The sequence below is a fragment of the Meriones unguiculatus genome, chromosome 4 (genome assembly GCF_030254825.1).
Source record: "Meriones unguiculatus strain TT.TT164.6M chromosome 4, Bangor_MerUng_6.1, whole genome shotgun sequence".
Lineage (NCBI taxonomy): Eukaryota > Metazoa > Chordata > Mammalia > Rodentia > Muridae > Meriones > Meriones unguiculatus.
This window is the reverse complement of record NC_083352.1, coordinates 115,052,631-115,067,222: the sequence shown is the minus strand read 5'-3', so window position 1 is coordinate 115,067,222 and position 14,592 is coordinate 115,052,631. Positions and strand designations below refer to the sequence as shown.

The following is a 14,592-nucleotide window of genomic DNA, read 5'->3' as shown; positions in this document are numbered from 1 at the left end:
TGGGCTATAGGTATCTGTCAATCTTGTTTACCTCTTCAAAGAACCAGGTTTTAGATATATAAAATTTTTACTGATTTCTATTTAATTAGTTCTGCTCTGATTTTTATTATTTCATGCCATAATGTAGGTTTGGGACTGATTTATCTTTGTTTGTACTTAAAAAAACAAAAAACAAACAAACAAACAAAAAAACGCACTTTATATACTCTTGCCTGGCCCGGAACCTACTGTGAAGTCAAGGCTGGTCTCAGATTCACAGAGGTCTGCCTGCTTCTGTCTTCTGAGTGCTAGGATTAAAGGCTTGTGCCACCACACCTGGCATAATTTTCAAAATGTTGGCATTGATTTATGCTCATTCTGATTCTGTGATGTAGGCAATTAGAGGTATAAAATTTCCTTAAACTGGCAAATGGACAATGAAAATGTAGGTCATATGAACTACACAACATTAGTCAGCAGTAAAAGTATATGAAAACATAAAAGTTGTACATAAATAGATAGAACTAAAAACACTACTATATTGAGTGGGTCCTAACCCAGAACTCAAAAGGCACATACTACATAACCTGTCTTGCCTGTGGTTTCCAGCACTGAATATTCTGATGAGAGTAAATAACCTCCAGCAGCCTTAGAAACAAAGAAAGCAAAGAAGGTCAATGTGAAGGAGTATTAGAGTGAGGACTGAAACAAGAAAAGGGATAAAAGTGAAAATTACAACGGGAGACTATGACTAGGAAGTGAGTTCAATACTAGAAAACATGGAAGGAAGAAAAAATATAACACTGAGATACTTGAAAGACACACACAATATTAGATGTTTTTTTTTTTAATCTAAAATGACATGGAAGTGTATGTGTATTAGACATATATAGTATAACTGAGGATATGCTACATGGACTGACAATAATACTTTCAAGGGCCAGGGAATAGCAAAAATTCCAACACCAGCCACAAGAAATTGACTTTCAAGTTGTGGGTCAGAGGAGTCCAAGAGACACACTAAGCAATACAAGCTATCAGTATTGCTCTTGGTTGCCTCCAAGAGATTAAACAAAGGAAAGTCCCTATTGCTGAAGACACTGTGCTCCTCAACCACATTACTCCAAAGAGGCCAGCTGAGTCTGGTCTAAAAGCCTCCTCCATGAAGACTTGCTGTCATATGAAGGTTACTATGGAATAAGCAGAACTTCAGAATTTTATCCATGGTGAAGAATTTCAGTGATGGTGTCTTGGACAGAGTTCCATGATGGAAAGTGAAGGCCCTGAAGACTTTTGCAGCCTGAAGCCTCTTCCTCAATCTGAAATGAAATAGGATCAGGAAGTAGAGAAGTCACTGTGTTTTGTTCTCAAAGTAAAAGGGAATATTTCTGAGAATCGTCTGATAACAACATCCTAGAAGAGGTTCAGGGAACAGTATCAAGACTCCTACTGAGCAGAGAGAGAAAGGATGATAGAGATAAGGAAGGCCAATGCCCTTCATATCTGCTGGAAAAATCAGTCATGAGATATATAAAGGAGAAGCTCAGCTCAGCACTCAGCCAAGGCCCATCCTGGCAAGATGAATCCCACCAGCTTCTTCCTCCTTACATTGCTCCTCGTTCTGGTGACAGAAACAGCAGCGAGGAGACCCCGTGGTGAGTGGCAGTTTTGTTCTGTGCAAAAGGTATTTGAGGACAACATTCTCAAGAGGGAGGGTCCACCTGGAGTCTGCACAAGGCTGTCTCAGGGCTTCTACTCCTAATGGAAACTGAATCTCTGAGACTTAACCATTAGCCTTGTGCAGGTATCTGTAACAAGAGAAGCAAACTGCAGGGGAATGTTGGACATCAGGTAACACAAAAAGCCTAACTGTCAGTTGTGAAGGCCATTTGACAAGCAGATCATTTTGATTTCAAGCTAGACTACAGGGTCAATGGCTTTATAGACAGCAGCAACAGAGTTCACTCAAACACAGGTCCATAAGCAGAGCTGCAGCACAGGCTCTTGGCAGTGTCCAGATGCACAAACCCTTCCAGAATACAGGGAAAGATGGACATGGGGAATGAGCCATGCTTTTCTCTCAACAGAAAAATTCTCACAAGAGTCTGAAGAGAGTTCTTCTAGTGAAGCCTCTGAAGTTATTTCATCGGGGGAAGGCGGGGGATCAAGTTCTTTCCAGGACGATAACAGCTCAAGTGACAAGTCAGGGGGTTCCTCCTTTAAAAAATCAAGCAGAATGTTCAAGGAGACAGTCTATGAGGAAAGGAAGAAAAAACAGAGTGGTGGTGACGGTGGTGATGGTGACGGGAAGAGTGACTCAGAAATAGAGCGGTCTTATCTAAGGAGAAAGGAAAAGCAACGGCTTGCACAAGAAGTAGCTAAATAATGTGGCTATGAACCAACTGACAAGTGGACAAAAGTAATGGTAAGAATTTACCCAGGTGGAGGGCATACCTACCCCAGTGTTTAGAAGTTGCACATTTCCTGGACCATTTTGATTCCCCTGCACACCAGGGGAGCTGAGGTGCATTGTCTTTGGGGAAGAGAGCAGAGGAAAGCTCCTGGCAGAGCAGACAATAGTAACTGGTTGTGACCCTGTCCTGATATTCCTACCCTTGGTGTGTTTTTAATCTATTTCCCTCATAGAAGCCAACCAGAAACCAATCTCACTATGTACCCCCTCTACAAGCATACTCATCAAGCTTGTCATGTCTTAGAATGTTGCTTAGCTTAAGTCAAATTCAGGCTTAGCATGGAACAGTGTTATAACATTATTCTCCTCCCATGTCCACACATCTTTGCTATGATGCGTTTATCTCTTCCAAAGACAATGGGTCCGGCTTCCATTTCCCTCTCAGTAACAGAAAGAGATGAGCATAAAAAAAGAGAAGTCCCTGCTTGTAACCCACTAGACTTGGAACATAGCCATGAATGGCAGTAATAAGAACCATGGAAATATAGGTGTCTCCCTTACCCTTTACCTGACACTGTTACATGTTACAGGTTACCTGACCGCTCCCAAGGAGTTGCATAATCTGAATGAAGCCTATGCTATCTTCAGGATGGAGACTCCCATGAGGCCCCAGAGACAGTTTGTGGATTTCACTCACTTCTCCATGTTTGTTTTTGAGATTACTAAACCCAACATTTATTAAAATACCTTCTTTCCAATAAAAGACTACAGTTTGCATCATTAAGTATTGACTCTTTATTCTGCCAAATATGAGGACTGAGTGGGATTCCTGAAATCAACCCTTTCACAGTTAAAGGAAGTGACCTTCTTGTGTGAGGAGTATTCAGAAACACTTTCTAACCTCTGGCCGGAGACCCATCACTCAAGAGGAAGCCCTGGAATTTGGCCACTCACTGTGCACACTACTAACCCTAAATCTCCTCCTGACACTCTTCCTAGTGTTTTCAAACTGGCAAGCTAGAAAATGTCAGAGAACCAGGGTTCCAAAAGAGCATAGCAAATTCTTGCTTCACTGGTGCCCCCAGTCCAACCTGTACCAGGAGCAAAGCCTTTCACTTGTTCAACTATCTTGCTCATGGGATATGTTCCTTTAACATTCAATGTCCCTAAGTGTGCTACATGGAGTATCTACAACATATGCAAAGAGATTGTGCTGAACAAAGCCATGTGTGGGAAAACATGCCAGAGGATCAGCTGTAATGGCAAGAAAGGGAGTCAGCAAAATGCAAATCCTGATGCTCAGACAGCTCACTCCAGTATCTAATGAGTATCCCACTGGGTAAATCCTCCAGGTGCAGAAAGAATTGTTCAGAAGTAAAAACATCACAGCCCTGTGGATGACGAGGTTTATTTCCACATGGGCCACAGGAACGCACTTACCTTCAAACTCATCTGTCTTTCTTTTCTCTAAAATTAAATCTCCATGGTCAAAATGTATATAATGTTAATATGTTAAGTCTAAATCTCATTACAGTATCATGGATGAAATGCAGGGACCAGGACCCTTCAGTGATACTGCAGACCAACATCACTGACAGGCTCTTAGTCCGGGATATAGTCAATCCTTGTGCAAAGAGTAGAGCGATCTGGAGTGTGAGCAAACGGCAACTGAGCTGCCTGTGACATCAATCAACAAGGTGCTTATGGCCAAGGCCATAGCCACTGCACCACAGCTCTGAAGACTGGAGCCATCTCTTTGCTTGCACACCCTTCATGTATTTGCTCACCTGGTAGTTAGCAGATTTACAGCAGAAGTTTGAGATCTTGACATGTCTGGGGCATGAGCATATATTTTTCTGCAATGTCTCCCATTTTGAATGGACACACTTATCCTTCATCTGTTACACGGATGTGCTCTGGAAATACATTGCTTCTCTGCTATCACAGTTCATAAGTAGAGAGTCCTTCAGAATTGTGCATATCAGGATACATTGAGTCCCGATGGGTGAGAGTTTCAATTTCAATCTCTATGTGGGAGGCTTGGGAGAGACTGTGGATCATTTTGAAATAGATTAAACATATTTTACTTTGGGGATAATGAATAAGAGCTCAAAAGGTGACAGGCTGTTACATATTGAATTAAGTCTTCTTAAAAAGGATATGTTCATCTTTGTAGCATATGTGTATGAATATGGTTCTTTTAAGTATGATCTCTCCCATCCAAGGCCCAGCCCAATTCTTTACTTTCCCAACACCTTCCCCTCAAATTCATTATTGCTCCTCCTCCTTTTCCCACTCACTCTCACCCTTTTTATTCATCAACATCATCACAGTCCTGGTCCTTCTCCACCTCCCTGTCCTCTTCTTACTCATTTTTCTTCTCCTCCTCCTGCTCAACACACAGAGTCCCTTTAGTTTCTCGTGTATATATGGGGATATAGAACATCAGCCTAGGGTATAGGACCAACCTATTACAGGCAACACCGTTGAAGAAAACTGAATCTGTCCTGCAGCGGCCTTCAGCTGCCAATGGCTCCTCCACTAAGGTGTGGAAGCCCTGAGCCCTTTTCCTCTCTGTGTTCCACTGTTGTGTGGATTGATGTTCAGGGCTTCTACTGGTGAGCACAACTATCATGAGTACATGAAGGCACTGACCCTGTCAGGTCCAGAAGATATTATTGTACAGCAATCTTCCAAGACCTCTATCTCTTACAGTCCTTCCCCCCTCCTGAGTGAAGTTCCATGAGGCTTAAAAAGAGATGTGCTATGTCCTGGGACCCCACTCAGAACTTGCTCCCTCTATTCAGTCTCATATCAACACTTCCTCATGCCTTCCAGTGCAAGCCTGGAGCCACTGTTAGGCTTTTAATCCTTTTGCTTTGCACATGTGCTTTCTTCCTTCCCCTCTACATGGCTTCTCCTCTCTGACTCATCATCTACACTTAGACATTCTTAAGTTGTTCTTACCTTTACATTTACTGTCTGTTTGTAGGCCCACATACTAATTGAGACCTTCCTGGTGTTACTGGATGTTTACCATGAGTGGGCTTAGCATGTAGGTCTGGGTAGAAGATGGACTTGGTAAGCAGTTCCAATCAAGAGCTATGATCATGGCTAAAATGGCTGCTCTATTGGCTTCTCTCCAGATGTCTCCTGAAAATGAGTGGCTCCTACTGTAGACAACAGACCAGATTCTGTTACATGCTCCATTTTGGATTCAGGAATGAAAGGAAGAAAGGAAGTGAATATTTCTATCCTATTGATTGCTATGGGATGCTGAGTATCAGTTGTATGTTTCAAGGCTCTGTGGAGAACTCAAATGGCATTAATATGACCTTTATCGTGACAGTTAGACCCAAGTTTGCAATTCAGCTCCAACTTCTGACTTCTTCCAACATGTCACTCAGTAACAGAAGTGAGTTACAAATTGCTGTCAGTTAAAATCTCAGAAAACTGGACATTCTCTAGCCTTCTGGTGTTGCTGAGGCTTAGAGAGAACAAGGAACTTAGCCCCTTCCATGTCCATGGAGATCAGACTTGTAGTGTAGAAGAAGGCATGCTGCTGTGATTTTCTGGAATCTAGAAGAGAATCAGAATGCAGGGTAACTTGAAATAATGGGAGGTGAAGAGGTTGATGGATACACAGGGACATACTCCACTATGTAAGCAAGACCAAGGCCAAATGTTATCCTAAGATGAATGGACACTTGGTTCAAGCCAAGCTTTAAAGGGGCGCTCATGAAACAGTGATAGGCTTATCTTTTTAAAGTAATACTGTCTCAGTGTTATAATGATTGCCAGGAAATAGTGGGATGTATATATTGGCACAAGACTAGGCATGACATGAGATTATGGAAACTATGTCAACAACTTGATGAAGCCAGTCATTGTAATTTAATGATAGAAGGGATCTGGACCTGATAGTTTGAAAGCATGGGGACCAACCAGGTGTGTCTCTGATCTGTGTATGACAATGAGAAGACATCTTCTTCAAAGGGCCTGGACAACTGACATAAAGCAGTGGGAGAAATTACATCTCTCAATCCTCATTTACTTGCTCTTTCTGACATTCAAGATCAGTTGCTTTTATATCACACTCCTGCCATAAGACTCAGGGGTTATTTGGAGAGGAGGGCCCCTCTTGGGTCTGTATTAATCTGGGGAAGAGGGCATGTTCCTGTTTTTCCACAGAACACAGAAGAAGCCAGGTGGATCCAAGAAAAGTTGCTCCTAATAGCAAGAAGAGGATATTTTTGTTGCTGAACATAGTGAATTATGTCCTGATGGTGAATGGGGAACTGTATTGGGCTTTTTCTCCTGAACCACTTTGTTTCATTCTGCTCTCAATCGAAACCTCTTAGATACAATGTGACTGGACTTGATTGGTCCGGTGATCAGGAATATTCTCAAAAATGAACAAGAAGACTGACTATAGACTTTGGTCTGATTCTGGTTTCCAGGAGACATATTTGGAAGCTTTCCACAAAAACACTGAGGAGGCCCTGTAACTGCCTATGCATATTCTTCTTATGTTTTGTTATTTGGAAATGTTAACACTTTTATACAAGATTCAAACTATAAAGTTTCTTGCCATCAATGTAGACTAAAAGTTCTGGTTGATTGACAGCCTTCTTTTACTACAGTTCCTATGATTGTTTCTCAGGCTTGGTATCTTGATAAAGGGTCATCTTTTTAAGTCACTTCTATGGAGTGTTATAGGATTTGGCATATTACTCTTATTAGGAGAATGCCTCCTACCAGTAATAATTGAAACCTTCATCAAAGCATTTTAGAATAATTAAGCTGATCTGCATAAAATTAAACTCCTACCCTAATCAGGGTTGTTAGTCAAAGAAAGGCAAGACCTCCCTGAAGATTATGCAACTTAAGATAGGGCATGAATGATGGAATTCATGTACCAATGATGGGTAAGAATATATATCTTTCAAGAGAGACAACCTGAGACAGGCACACTCTTCTGCTCCATAGCTCTTAAGTTATGGTCAATATTTAAATCATAAAAAAGGGAGACCTGGGGAGAGACACTTCTCTGTCAGGATGCTTTATTATTGAGTTCACCATGAAAAACATGTTTTGACCCTGGCCTTCACCTGGAGAAAAGAATAGACAGGATGTTTTTGCCAAGTTCATTTCCTTTTGTTTGTGTGAAGATCACAAAGACAGGTGGTTGAGGTAAACAAGTTTGAATTCTCCATGAACTTCATGCTCTCAAAGTGCTTTGCTCTGACTATAAAAAGGGACTGGGGGGGGGAAATGAGTGCCTAGTTTCTCCTGGAAGCCCTCTTAAACAGATCCCATGTGTAGTGTCTTGGGTTTTTTTCTTTCTTTCTTTCAATCCTCACTCCCCTTTCAAGAACTGTTCAACTCTGCCAGCAGGCTCCAGCATTCCTGTTTATCTTCTCTTCTTTCTTTCTTTTATTAATTTATTGAATAATTGATTGTTTAAATAAGTTTTAAAAGAACTGGCTGTAGATCTTCTTTGAATGTCTAGTAGGAATCTGCTGGGAATCTACCTGGTTCTGGGCTTCTTATTTTTAGCTAGAAGCCTTTTCAGTATGATTTCAATTTCCTTATCTGTTATGGTTTTTTGACATTATTGGCTATTTCTTTATTTATGGAGTTAATATTAATCCAGAAATCCACCCATTTTTGTAAAGACTTCCACCTTACCAGAGCATAGGTTTTACTTCCTTGTAATATTCTAAATGTCTTTGGTGTATGTTGTTATGGTTCCAAGCTTGGGTCCTCTCTTTCTTTCCTTTGGTTAGTTGGACTATATGGATCTGTCAATCTTGTTTAACTCCTCAAAGAAACAGCTTTTAGATATGTTAATTTTACTGATTTCTATATTTCTATTTAATTAATTTCTGCTCTGATTTTTATTATTTCATGCCATAATGTAGGTTTTGGGACTGATTTATCTTTATTTGCACTTAAAAAACAAAAAAACAACAAAAAAAGGCTCTTTATATACTCTTGCATGGCCTGCAACCTACTGTGAAGTCACGGCTGGTTTCAGATTCACAGAGGTCTGCCTGCTTCTGCCTTCTGAGTGCTAGGATTAAAGGCCTGTGCCACCACTCATGGCATCATTTTTCAAAATGTTGGCATTGATTTATGCTCATTTTGACTCTGTAATGTAGATAATTAGAGCTATAAAATTTCCTTCAACTGGCAAATGGACAATGAAAATATAGGTCATATAAACTATGCAACATTAGACATCTGTAAAAATATATGAAAACATAAAACTTGTAGGTAAATAGAAACAACTAAAAACACTACTATATTGAGTGGGGTAACCCAGACCCCAAAAGACAAATACTACATAACTTGTCTTGCCTGTAGTTTTCTGTACTGAATATTCTGATGAGAGTAAATAACCTCGAGGAGCCATAGAAACAAAGAAAGCAAAGAAGGTCAATGGGAAGGAGTACTAGAGTGAGGACTGAAACAAGAAAAGGGAAAAAAATGGAAAATGACAAAGGGAGACTTTGACTGGGAAGTGAGTACAATACTAGAAAACAGGGAAGGAAGAAAAAATATAACACTAAGATACTTGAAAACCCACACAAAATTAGATGTTTTTTTTTATCTAAAATGACATATAAGCATATCTATATTACACATATGTTGTCTAAATTAAGATAAGATGCATGGACTGACAATAATACCCTCAAGGGCATGGACTAGCAAAAACTCCAAACACCAGCCACAAGAAATTGACTTTCAAGTTGTGTGTCAGAGAAGTCCAAGAGACACACTAAACAATACAGGCTATTAGTATTGCTCTTGGTTGCCTCCAAGAGATTAAAGGAAGAAAAGTCCCTATTGCTGAAGATACTGTACTCTTCAACTACATTACTCCAAAGAGGCCAGCTGGGTCTGGTCTAAAAGCCTCCTCCATGAAGACTTGCTGTCATATGAAGGTTACTATGGAATAAGCAGAACTTCAGAATTTTATCCATGGTGAAGCATTTCAGTGATGGTATCTTGGACAGAGTTCCATGATGGAAAATGCAGGCCCTGAAGACTTTTGCAGCCTGAAGCTTCTTCCCCAATCTGAACTGAAATAGGATCAGGAAGTAGAGAAGTCATTGTGTTTTGTTCTCAAAGTAAAAGGGAAGATTTCTGAGAATCCTCTGATGACAACATCCTTGAAGAGTTTCAGGGAACAGTATCAAGACTCCTATTGAGCAGAGAGAGGGAAGCTGATAGAGATAAGAAAGGCCAATGCCCTTCATATCCACTGACAAAGCCAGATATATTAAGGAGAAGCTCAGCTCAGCACTCAGCCAAGGCCCATTCTGGCAAGATGAATCCCACCAGCTTCTTCCTCCTTACAATGCTCCTCGTTCTGGTGACAGAAACAGCAGCAAGGAGACCCCGTGGTGAGTGGCAGTTTTGTTTTGTGCAAAAGGTATTTGAGGACAACATTCTCAAGAGGGAGGGTCCACCCTGAGTCTACAGAAGCCTGTCTCAGGGCTTCTACTCCTGATGGAAACTGAATCTCTGAGCCTTAAACATTAGCCTTGTGCAGAAATCTCTAACGAGAGAAGCAAACTGCAGGGGAATATAGGACATCAGGTAACACAAACCTCTTCACTGTCAGTTGTAAAGGGACATTTGACAAGCAGATCATTTCGATTTCTAGCTATACTACAAGGTCAATGACTTTATAGACAGCAGCAACAGGGTTCACTCAAACACTTGTAGCACAGGCTCTTGGGAGTGTCCAGATGCACAACCCTTCCAGAATACAGGGAAAGATGGACATGGAGAATGAGCCATGCTTTTCTCTCAACAGAAAAATTCTCACAAGAGTCTGAAGAGAGTTCTTCTAGTGCAGCCTCTGAAGTTACTTCATCGGGGGAAAGCGGGGGATCAAGTTCTTCCCAGGACGACAACAGCCCAAGTGACAAGTCAGGGGGTTCCTCCTTTAAAAAATCAAGCAGCATGTTCAAGGAGATAGTCTATGAGGAAAGGAAGAAAAAACAGAGTGGTGGTGATGGTGGTGATGGTGACGGGAAGAGTGACTCAGAAATAGAGCGGTCTTATGTAAGAAGAAAGGAAAAGCAACGGCTTGCACAAGAAGTAGCTAAATAATGTGGCTATGAACCAACTGTCAAGTGGACAAAAGTAATGGTAAGAATTTGCCCAGGTGGAGGGCATACCTACCCCAGTGTTTAGAAGTTGCACATTTCCTGGACCATTTTGATTCTGAGCCCTACCCTGCACACCAGGGGAGCTGAGGTGCATTGTCTTTGAGGAAGGGAAGGGAGGAAAGCTCCTGGCAGAGCAGACAATAGTAACTGGTTGTGACCCTGTCCTGATATTCCTACCTTTGGTGTGTTTTTAATCTATTTCCCTCATAGAAGCCAACAAGAAACGAATCCCACTATGTACCCCCTCTACAAGCATGCTCATCAAGCTTGTCATGTCTTGGAATGTTGCTTAGCTTAAGTCAAATTCAGGCTTAGCATGGAACAGCGTTATAACATTATTCTCCTCCCATGTCCACACATCTTTGCTATGATGCGTTCATCCCTTCCAGCCTCCATTTCCCTCTCAGTAACAGAAAGAGATGAGCATAAAAAAAGAGAAGTCCCTGCTTGTAACCCACTGGATTTGGAACGTAGCCATAAATGGCAGTAATAAGAACCATGGAAATATAGGTGTCTCCCGTACCCTTTACCTGACACTGTTACATGTTACAGGTTACCTGACCGCTCCCAAGGAGTTGCATAATCTGAATGAAGCCTATGCTATCTTCAGGATGGAGACTCCCATGAGGTCCCCGAGACAGTCTGTGGATTTCACTCACTTCCCCACACTTGTTTTTGAGATTACTAAACCCAACATTTGTTAAAATACCTTCTTTCCAATAAAAGACTACATTTTGCATCATTAAGTATTGACTCTTTATTCTGCCAAATATGAGGACTGAGTGGGATTCCTGAAATCAACCCTTTCACAGTTAAAGGAAGTGACCTTCTTGTGTGAGCAGTATTCAGAAACACTTTCTAACCTCTGGCCGGAGACCTGTCACTCAAGAGGAAGCCCTGGAATTCGGCCAGTCACTGTGCACACTACTAACCCTAAATCTCCTCCTGACACTCTTCCTAGTGTTTTCAAACTGGCAAGCTAGAAAATGTCAGAGGACCAGGGTTCCAAAAGAGCATAGCAAATTCTTGCTTTACTGGTGCCCCCAGTCCTACCTGTACCAGGAGCAAAGCCTTTCACTTGTTCAACTACCTTGCTCATGGGATATGTTCCTTTAACATTCAATGTCCCTAAGTGTGCTACATGGAGTATCTACAACATATGCAAAGAGATTGTGCTGAACAAAGCCATGTGTGGGAAAACATGCCAGAGGATCAGCTATAATGGCAAGAAAGAGAGTCAGCAAAATGCAAATCCTGATGCTCAGACAGCTCATTCCAGTATCTAATGAGTATCCCACTGGGTAAATCCTCCAGGTGCAGAAAGAATTGTTCAGAAGTTAAAACATCACAGCCCTGTGGATGACAAGTTTGGTTTCCACATGGGCCACAGGAACGCACTTACCTTCAAACTCATCTGTCTTTCTTTTCTCTAAAATTAAATCTCCATGGTCAGAATGTATTTAATGTTAGTATATTAAGTCTAAATTTCATTACAGTATCATGGATGAAATGCAGAGACCAGGACCCTTCAGTGATACAGTACATCAACATCACTGACAGGCTCTTAGTCCAGGACATAGTCAACCCTTGTGCAAAGAGTAGAGCGATCTGGAGTGTGAGCAAACGGCAACTGAGCTGCCTGTGACATCAATCAACAAGGTGCTTATGGCCAAGGCCATAGCCACTGCACCACAGCTCTGGAGACTGGAGCCATCTCTTTCCTTGCACACCCTTCATTTATTTGCTCACCTGGTAGTTAGCAGATTTACAGCAGAAGTTTGAGATCTTGACATGTCTGGGGCATGAGCATATATTTTTCTGCAATGTTTCCTATTTTGAATAGACACACTTACCCTTCATCTGTTACACGGATGTGCTCTGGAAATACATTGCTTCTCTGCTATCACAGTTCATTAGTAGAAAATCTCCTTCAGAATTGTGCATATCAGGATACATTGATTTCTGATGGTGACAGTTTCAATTTCAATCTCTATGTGGGAGGTTTGGGAGAGACTTTGGATCATTTTGAAATAGATTAAACATGTTTTACTTTGGGGATAATGAATAAGAGCTCAAGAAAGGCTACAGGCTATTACATATTGAATTAAGTAATTTTAAAGTGAATATGTTCATCCTTGTGGCATGCAGTGTATGAAGATGGTCCTTTTAAGTATGGTCACTCCCATCCAAGGCCCAGCCCAATTCTTCACTTTCCCAACACCTTCCTCTCAAATTCACTATTGTTCCTCCCCTTTTCCTCCTCACCTACCCTTTTTCTTTATCACTGTCCTGTTCCTTCTCCACCTCCCCCTCCTCTTCTTCCTCATTTTTCTCCTCCTCCTCCCCCCTAACACACAGAGTCCCATTAGATTCTCCTGTATACATGTGGATATAGGACATCAGCCTAGGGAACATGACATGTCACAGGCAACACTGTGGAAGAAAACTCCCTCCCTCCCACAGCAGCCTTCACCTGCCAATGGCTCCTCTACTAGGTGTGGAAGCCCTGAGCCCTTTCCCTCTCTGGGCTCTACTGTTGCCTGGATTGATCTTGTGCTCAGTTTCTATTGGTGAGCACAGCTATCATGAGTACATTAAGGCAGTGTCCCTGTCATGTCGAGAAGATATTATTATACAGTAATCTTCCAAGACCTCTGTCTCTTATAATCTTTCCACCCCCTCCTCAGTGATGTTCCTTGAGGCTTAACAAGAGATGTGCTATGTCCTGGTACCCCACTCGGAACTTGCTCCCTCTATTCAGTCTCATATCAACACTTCCTCTTGCCTTCTAGTGCAAGCCTGGAGCCACTGTCTGGCTTTGAGTCCTTTTGCTTTTCGCATGTGCTGTCTTCCTTCCCCTCTACACGGCTTCTGCTCTCTGACTCATCATCTACACTTAGACATGGAAGAATGTGGCATTTCATTCTTTCTTCAAACAAAAGTAAAAATACACCAAACTGACAACCATTGTTGTCATGTGTTAAATTAGGGATACAGGACATGAGCAAAGAGAGGTTTATTTCAAATTAGTCTAAGTGGGTTATTTTTTAATTAATATTATTAATATTATTAATAATATTAATTAAAAATAATGGTGGGTTATTATTTAATTATTACATTTACTTATATGTAACTAACTTTACATCCTAGTGTTACTGGATGTTTACCATGAGTGGGCTTAGCATGGAGGTCTGGGTCTGGGAGATGGACTTGGTAAGCAGTTCCAATCAAGAGCTATGATCATGGCTAAAGTGGCTGTTCTACTGACTTCTCTCCAAATGTCTCCTGAAAATGAGCGGTTCCTAATGCAGACAACAGACCAGGTCTTGTTGCATGCTTCATTTTAGATCCAGGAATGAAAGGGAGAAAGGAAGTGAATATTTCTATCCTATTGCTATGAGATGTTGAGTATCAGTTGTATGTTTCAAGGCTCTGTGGGGAACTCAAATGGCATTAATATGACCTTTATCGTGTCAGTTAGACCCAAGTTTGCAATTCAGCTCCAACTTCTGACTTCTTCCAACATGTCACTCTGTAACAGAAGTGAGTTACAAATTGCTGAGTGTGGAGAGCTGCGTGTGCCGCGCCCTCAAGATGGCACCGGTTTCTGCCTTCTGCCATCCCGATGGCGAGTGCTCTCCTGATTAACAACTTCTTATTGGCTGTGGTGTGTCTGATGATCTGCTGTCTCTTCTGTGTACCTATCTGCGCTTCCCACGTGGCTTCCTGGGATTGGTTGGCTCCAGGCTACTTATTACTGGGGAGGGCTCTCCTGGGAGAAGAAGATTGCTTGAACTTCCTGAATAAACTACTTGGAGAAGAGTTCGTGTGCCGTGCCTTCCTTGCTGGTCGAGGTGGTCGCGAGAAGTGGTGGCCCGTCCGGGCCTCCTCCTTCTTCTTCAACGGCTCAGAACTCCTTGTATTCAGGGCAGTGCACTGGTAAGTTCCCAAGGTAAGTTGGGACGATAAAGTCGGCGGTAGTTGCAGCTAGCTGCTCTTGCCTGTAGACAAAGA

General features: G+C 41.8%; 1 long non-coding RNA gene across 1 annotated transcript; it reads left to right on the top strand.

Annotated features, from left to right (window-relative positions):
* Positions 1 to 1,510: 1,510 nt before the first annotated feature.
* Positions 1,511 to 3,176, top strand: LOC132653530 (uncharacterized). The gene is made up of 3 exons (XR_009591261.1): positions 1,511 to 1,634; positions 2,067 to 2,404; positions 2,983 to 3,176. It is a non-coding gene; the product is annotated as an uncharacterized LOC132653530 (long non-coding RNA).
* The last annotated feature ends 11,416 nt before the right edge of the window (positions 3,177 to 14,592 follow it).